The 6,277-nt window shown below is 51.1% G+C and overlaps 1 protein-coding gene across 3 annotated transcripts in view; it reads left to right on the top strand.

The window, feature by feature from the left end:
- The first annotated feature begins 3,940 nt into the window (after positions 1-3,940).
- Positions 3,941-6,277, top strand: part of CYFIP2 (cytoplasmic FMR1 interacting protein 2) — a 52,877-nt gene continuing 50,540 nt past the window's right edge. For 2 of the 3 annotated variants that reach the window (XM_050311840.1, XM_050311841.1), the window contains exon 1: positions 3,941-4,115. The gene's annotated coding sequence lies outside the window, so the exon portion shown is untranslated. The remainder of the gene's footprint in view (positions 4,116-6,277) is intronic. The other variant, XM_050311838.1, reaches the window with a different exon arrangement.

Raw genomic sequence — 6,277 nt, 5'->3', positions numbered from 1 at the left:
AGAGTGCTATGTGTTTCCAGTCCAGGACAAGGCAGAGTTCTGGGATGTGATTACCTGTGAAAGGTACAGGAACCTACTGTGAACTGGTGTGTTTGGAAAAAAGGAGCTGGAGGGCTCACAAGGGAACCACGAGGAAAAAACATGCAGAGTATGTGCTCAGTGCATCAGTGATAATGAGAAGAGTTTTCTCATACTTCAAAGAGTAACTAATTCATCAAAAGTAAAGACCTTTCCATCTCCTCTGTGAACAAAGGGACTGATCAAAGAAAAAGTCCAGTGCAAATGGACTGCCTGGGTTCTTTCTCCACCAGGAGTTCTCCATTATGTGATGACAGCAGAAGAAGGTACAAACAAAATCTCCTGGTATTTAAATTAAAATCTGTATTTCCACTGCAAGACAGAGAGACTGTTTTGACATAACTGACCTCAAAACCAAATGTGTGGGTGTTGAGGTCCTGCAGATCTTGTAAATTTGTAAATTGCAGGACTTTTCTGCTAAGCATTAACAATAGTTAGGGAAGTCAAGAGGACTCACAGATGATATCTGCATATATACAGGATGTATTTTTCATGCTTCTCTGTTTTGGGCAGGTGAGAACATAAGGAAACCTTATGCGACAGCAGCTTACAAAAACTCTAAGGTGCAAACTTCCAGCAGCAATCTCCTGTCATTACAGAAGTCAGGTTCAAATATGTTTGCCAACAAAAATGGAACAAGGAAATAATGTAATCCCATGATCTAACATATCCTGTGTTGAACTATTTCTTCATAGAAGGCGACTTAATTTTTGGTATTTTTCAGACCCGTGGTTCTAGAGTAGCTTTTAGGAGCCAGAATATCTTTTTAGGTATATGGATATGGGCAAGGCATCAATTCCTGCCTTGTACATCTTCACACACACTGTGGCAGGGGTATCTGCAGGCTCACAGAGTTAAGCTTCTGGCTTGCTGCCCTCATCATCCTTGGAGGAATGAGGGATCTGTCGAGCTTAGAGGACATTGCTATTTAGTAGCAGCAATATTACTCTGCTAGGTGATGTCACTGAGGTTATATTTATATTTGGATATGTGTAATATTTATTAGCTAGAGGGTGTTGCACAACATAATATTGTGATGTGTTATGTTTGTTTTTCTTTTGCAGTATTTCTATGCACACAATACGTGTTTTTGCAAACAATAAAATTGCTGAGTCTCAACTGTGGCTTTCACTATATGTTAGCAAAAATGTAAAACCCATCCTCATGCAATTATAATCATACAGTTTGCTCTTCCTCCAAGTCCACCCCACCAAGAAGCAAACAGGCTTTTGCTCAGAACTGTGGCTGTGCTCTGGGATTAGATTATGTGTTGTGTTTATGGGAGTATGAAGTATTCAGAATCTCTGCAAATTGGGTAATTTACTATATGAACACCAGATTTTTAGGTCTAAACATCCATCATGGTGGCTTTAAATTCTTTGAATCTTCATAAAAAGAAGTACTATTTGAAGTAGTAGTATTTGAGTGCTCCTAAAGGGTGTTCCCCCCAAGATAATTTACAGGGCACTTCAAGAATCTCAGAAGGGCAGTGCCTTACTGGGATAACTGCATGATGTCAGTGTACTGTAACCCAGTCTCCTCCCACCAGAGCAGTGTCTATGGTAAGTTTAGATGGGTGCCCTTCGTGTGGCTTCACTGGATACGTTCCCCACAGAGTAGAGGTCAGAACACCAGAGCCCTGCTGCAAAGTGAGTAACCTTTCTCTGAATACCCCTTCCCTGTCTCCTTAGAAAGCACTTGCAATCTGCTGAATGTTTCAGCCACTCCACCTTTACCAGATGGAAAAGTGTTTCAGCAAGGTGGAATGTTGTGCTTGTCCCTATTTTCCCGCTGGCTTTCCCGGGCAGTGGGTGCACGGCTCTGCTGACGCTGCACACTTGGCTGGAGCCAAGGCCCAGAGCTCTATCCCAGCGTGTCCCCAACCTGCTGCTGTGATGGCCAGGCACAGGCACAGCCAGGCTGGCGTCCCTGCTAGGAAAAGGCAGTCAAGCAGCAACCTCATCTAGAAAGAGCAGCTGATGCCTCTCAGTGGAGACCAGGGGCTGGAGTGTGGCAGAATTAGCCATGAAAAGCTCTTTTCCTGGGCATGTGTTGGTCACCCCAGGGAAGTGGTGGTTGTCAGCACACAATTACCTCAAAATCAGGCCTGAAAAAAAATCTAGAATTTCCTGAAACATTTTTTAATTAACATATTTTTTGTGTGATGTTCGGCTTTGTCCCTCTCTGAACGCTGCGCTTGTCAGCGTGGACGGATTCAGGTGAATGGCTCTGCTAAATCTCACTTGGCAGCCACTTCAAATTTGTGTGTGTTCTTTGTGTGTTCAGCTCGTCCCACCATCATGTTATCTCTCCCCTCCACCCCTCCACACAGAGCCAGCTGATGCACATACTCCTGAATCTGTAGCTGCATGGGGCTGCTCCTCGCTGTCATCCTTCCCAGCCTGCAGAGAGATCTGCAGGACAAATGCAGAGAAGCTCATTCTATTATTCTACAAGCTAAGACAACACGGAGCAGAAAATTAAAATATTATCCTAACATTCATGGAATTCCCATCACCCTGAGCCTGGCTGATAAAGGGACCAGATTAAACTGTGCAAAAAAACACAACCCACAAAAGTCTTTGCTGCCACAGCTTTCTTGAACTGACCTGGTTTCACCCATGGCCTCAGAGCAGTATTAGCTGTTAAATCCTTTGTGTCTGGAGTAACAGTGCTCACTTACTGAATTTTTCTGACAAGAATTAAATAGTAAAAAGAGGAATGATGGCTACAAAATGTTCTAGTCAGAGGTGAGATAGAGTCATAGATATCACAAAATCATAGAATAGTTTGGGTTGGAAAGGACCTTTAAAGGTCATCTAGTCCCACCTCCAAAGAAGAAATGCTATTCAGGGGAAAGAGAAGGGTCTACTCCCAGAGATGATATTAATACATTTTTTCAGGTGTAGTCCTCTCCTGTAAAACAAAGACAGTTCCTAAGGTTGTCCTGCTGCTTTTCTAGTTTGCAGACCCTGGTGCCTTTAAGCCCATCGCATCCATTCAAATCATGGTAAGCAGAACTGCAGTGTAGGGTCTACATCTAGACCTGTATCTAGACTTCCATCAGTCCTGGGGTATCCACCAGCGTCTTACAACAAGATAGCTCTGTAGAGGGCTTGTGTCAGTCAGCATGGGGCAATCAGTGTTCCTCTGGAAGCTGTGAGAGTTCCAGTTTGGATTTCATAGTAGATCTGAAGAGCTGTATTAGAGCTTTAAAAAGAAATATAAGCAGAAGGAATGGAAACTTGTCCCTGAAGAAAAGCCAGATGCCAAAAATGCCAAAAGGAAGACCTTTTGGATGTGGTGCTGACTCAGAAGAGGATTGGAGCTGCAAGCACAGGCATTGCCTTCTGGTTTTGGCCCCCAACATGCTCAGTCATCCGAGGCTCTATATGTATGCTATATGTACCTGTATTCTGCAAATAGCATGTTTGTTAGGACGGTAGGTTAAACTTAACAATGGTCCTCTGAAGGGCAGAGGGGCTGAACACCCGAGACCCAGCGAAACACAGCTGCAGGGAGACGGGGAATCCCAGCCGGGTCCTGCCTCCTCAGGGACCCAAACCCACTTTGCCAGCATCAGGCCTCCGAAGGGCTGCAGCAGCTGCCCCCAGCCCTGTTCCCTCCCAGCCCCGGAGGGGGTGGCTGGCGGCCTTCCCCGACCCCGACCCCGCCGGCGCCGCGCTGCCGCCAGCCCGGCCGGCCCCGGCGGAGCGACCACCGCAGGAGGTCCCCCCATCCCCCGCGGGGGAAGAGCTGCGGGTCCCCCTCCCGGCGAGGAGGGGGATGCAGCCCCCGGCCCCGCCGCGCATCCCCCGCGCTGCTGGGGGAGGAGCCGCCCGCGCCGCTCCAGCCCCTTCCCGCGGCGAGAGCCGGGGCTCCCCCCGCCGCCGCGCCGCGCGGAGGGGCCGGCGGAGAGCCGCGGAAGTGCACTTGCTGCAGCCATTTCCTGCTCTTTGTGCGGGCGGTGCGGAGCATCCCGCGGAGCATCCCGCGGAGCATCCCGCGGCGCGGAGCATCGCGCCCGCCGAGCGCAGGTGAGCGGGCGCGGGGGTGGGCGCGGGGGCTGCGCGGCTGGAGCCCCCTCCCCTCCTTCCTTCCTTCCTTGCTCCCTCCCTCCCTCCCTCCCCTCGCCGCCGAGCGCGAGTGCCCCGCCGCCCCGGGAGCGCGGAGCGGGGGCGGCGGGCGGGGGGCAGCGGCGGGGCAGGTGCCGCCGCCCCGGGAGCGGAGGGCGGGCGGGTGGCCGGGCTGGGCCGGGATGTGCGGGATGTATCCCACAATCCCTAGAGCTACCTGCGGCGCTCAGCCTCCCCGCAGCCGCGGCAAAGCGCCGGGGAAAAAATAGCGCAAATCCCCCCCTCCTTCCCTCCCCTCCCCAGCCCGTGCCGGCCCCGCGCCCCCGGGGCGTGGGAAGGGGCCGAGCCCCCGGGCCCGTGGGCGCTGCAGGCCCCGCCGTGGCACCAGGAGCCCGAGCCGGGGTGGCGGCGATGCTTGGCGCGGGCAGAACGGGGCGCGGAGGGGATGGCGATGATGATGATGATGATGATGGAGGAGCGGCGGCGCGCAGCGCCGGGCTGGCGGCGGGGGGCGGCCCCGGCAGGGGCTCCGGCCAGCTCCCGGATCACCCGCAGCGTGGAAATATGGTGTTCCTGGGGGAGGAGGGGGATGGAGGCAGCGAGGGAGGCTGAGCCAGCGCTGGGAGCGATGGCTGGAGCGGCGCCCGCAGGTTGGGGCCGTGGCGCGGGTCGGAGCCCCGCAGCGCCGGTCCCCGCGCGTGGGGCCGGGCAGCGCTCCTTTGTGCTCAACTTTACACCTGAGACCGCTGGAAATGCCTCGTGCCAGCCGCATCCCACCGGGCGGGGGGTAGAAAGGATGGATTCCGCAGGAAATTTCCGTGGTTTGGAAGGACCGTGAAGGAAAGAGGAGGAGGAGGAGAAGAGGCGCACACTAAAGCCTCCCTGCGTGCCCAGGGCTGTTTTGGAGAAGGGGGCAGGGTGGTGGCTGTGTGTGCTGTCAGAGGACACTGCCAGCAGCAGAGCGTGGCCCCCTCTGCCATCTGCCGCTTTCCACGGGGGATTCCTGCCTGGGGGCTTTGGATCACAAAGATCTCAAAGAATTAGGCTGAGTCGCTAAAGCCTCTGCACCCCTCCTGCCCCGAGATACCGAAACAAAATCACCATCATGTTTTGCATGATGACAGTTGTCTGGGGTTAGTCACAGAGATGGGTGACAAGCCCAGTATTCTGGTGTCACAGCCATATAATTCTGTGGTAATTCTCTGCAAAGGATAATTCTTTTCTCCTTTGTACAGTTAATTGTTATTAATGAAGCCTGGGAAATATGCAAAATCTTCCGTTTTCTGACCAGGGCCTCTTGAGCAAAGCAGAATATGCTGATTTCATTATAATAATTTTGTTAACAAACAATTATCATCCTTGCATGAAAAATAGGAAGATTGGTTTTGCAAGATGAATATCTAGTCAACTATTAACAATGCTGGCTTGTATGATTTGGTTTCCCAAGAAGTACTTTAACTGTCAGTGGCGGGTTTGCTTGTAAACTTGCTCAAAATTTCTCAACTCTACTGGAAATGTAGCTTCATGTACCTTCCTCCTTCCTTGACCCTCTTTCTTTGGCACCAGAAAAAAATATGATTAAGTTATTCTAAAAGAAATAAATTCCAAAATAATTGTGTTGCTGAGAGACAAGGATGGCACAAATGCCTGGAACTCAGCCCTAATGGAATGGCAGAAAACGTAGAGTGAAGATACAGAAAAACAGCTTCAGGAGTCATGCAGTTTGGCTTCCTTTTTTAATAGGAAGGGTGATTTCATGGTTATTAGCATCTTTGTCTGTGTAGGGCAGAGGCCCAGCTCTGCCAGCCTCATTCTTCCTGGCTGTGCTTATTTGCTTCTACAAAGAACCTCCTGACTGTGGTGGTGGTTGCAATTACAAGTAATTCTCAGAGCATGAGAGGAGTTGATGACATGCATCCTAAGACACAGGGGACTTCAATCCTGTGCATTTTAGACAAGGGTCAAACTAAACTTTTGCACCATGAAGTTATTCTGGACTATATGTTGGGAGCCAGGAGCATTTATCATCCTGTTGCTGTAAGGCAGTGGGTACCAGGAACACTTCACTCTTGTGCACATAAGACTTCACTCTGCTTGGGCACTTGTTGGGACAGGACAGTTCC

The sequence above is a fragment of the Myiozetetes cayanensis genome, unplaced genomic scaffold (genome assembly GCF_022539395.1).
Source record: "Myiozetetes cayanensis isolate MyiCay16 unplaced genomic scaffold, myiCay2020 scf17, whole genome shotgun sequence".
Classification (NCBI taxonomy): domain Eukaryota; kingdom Metazoa; phylum Chordata; class Aves; order Passeriformes; family Tyrannidae; genus Myiozetetes; species Myiozetetes cayanensis.
Note: the sequence above shows the minus strand (reverse complement) of the source record. Positions and strands in the feature narration are given on the sequence as shown.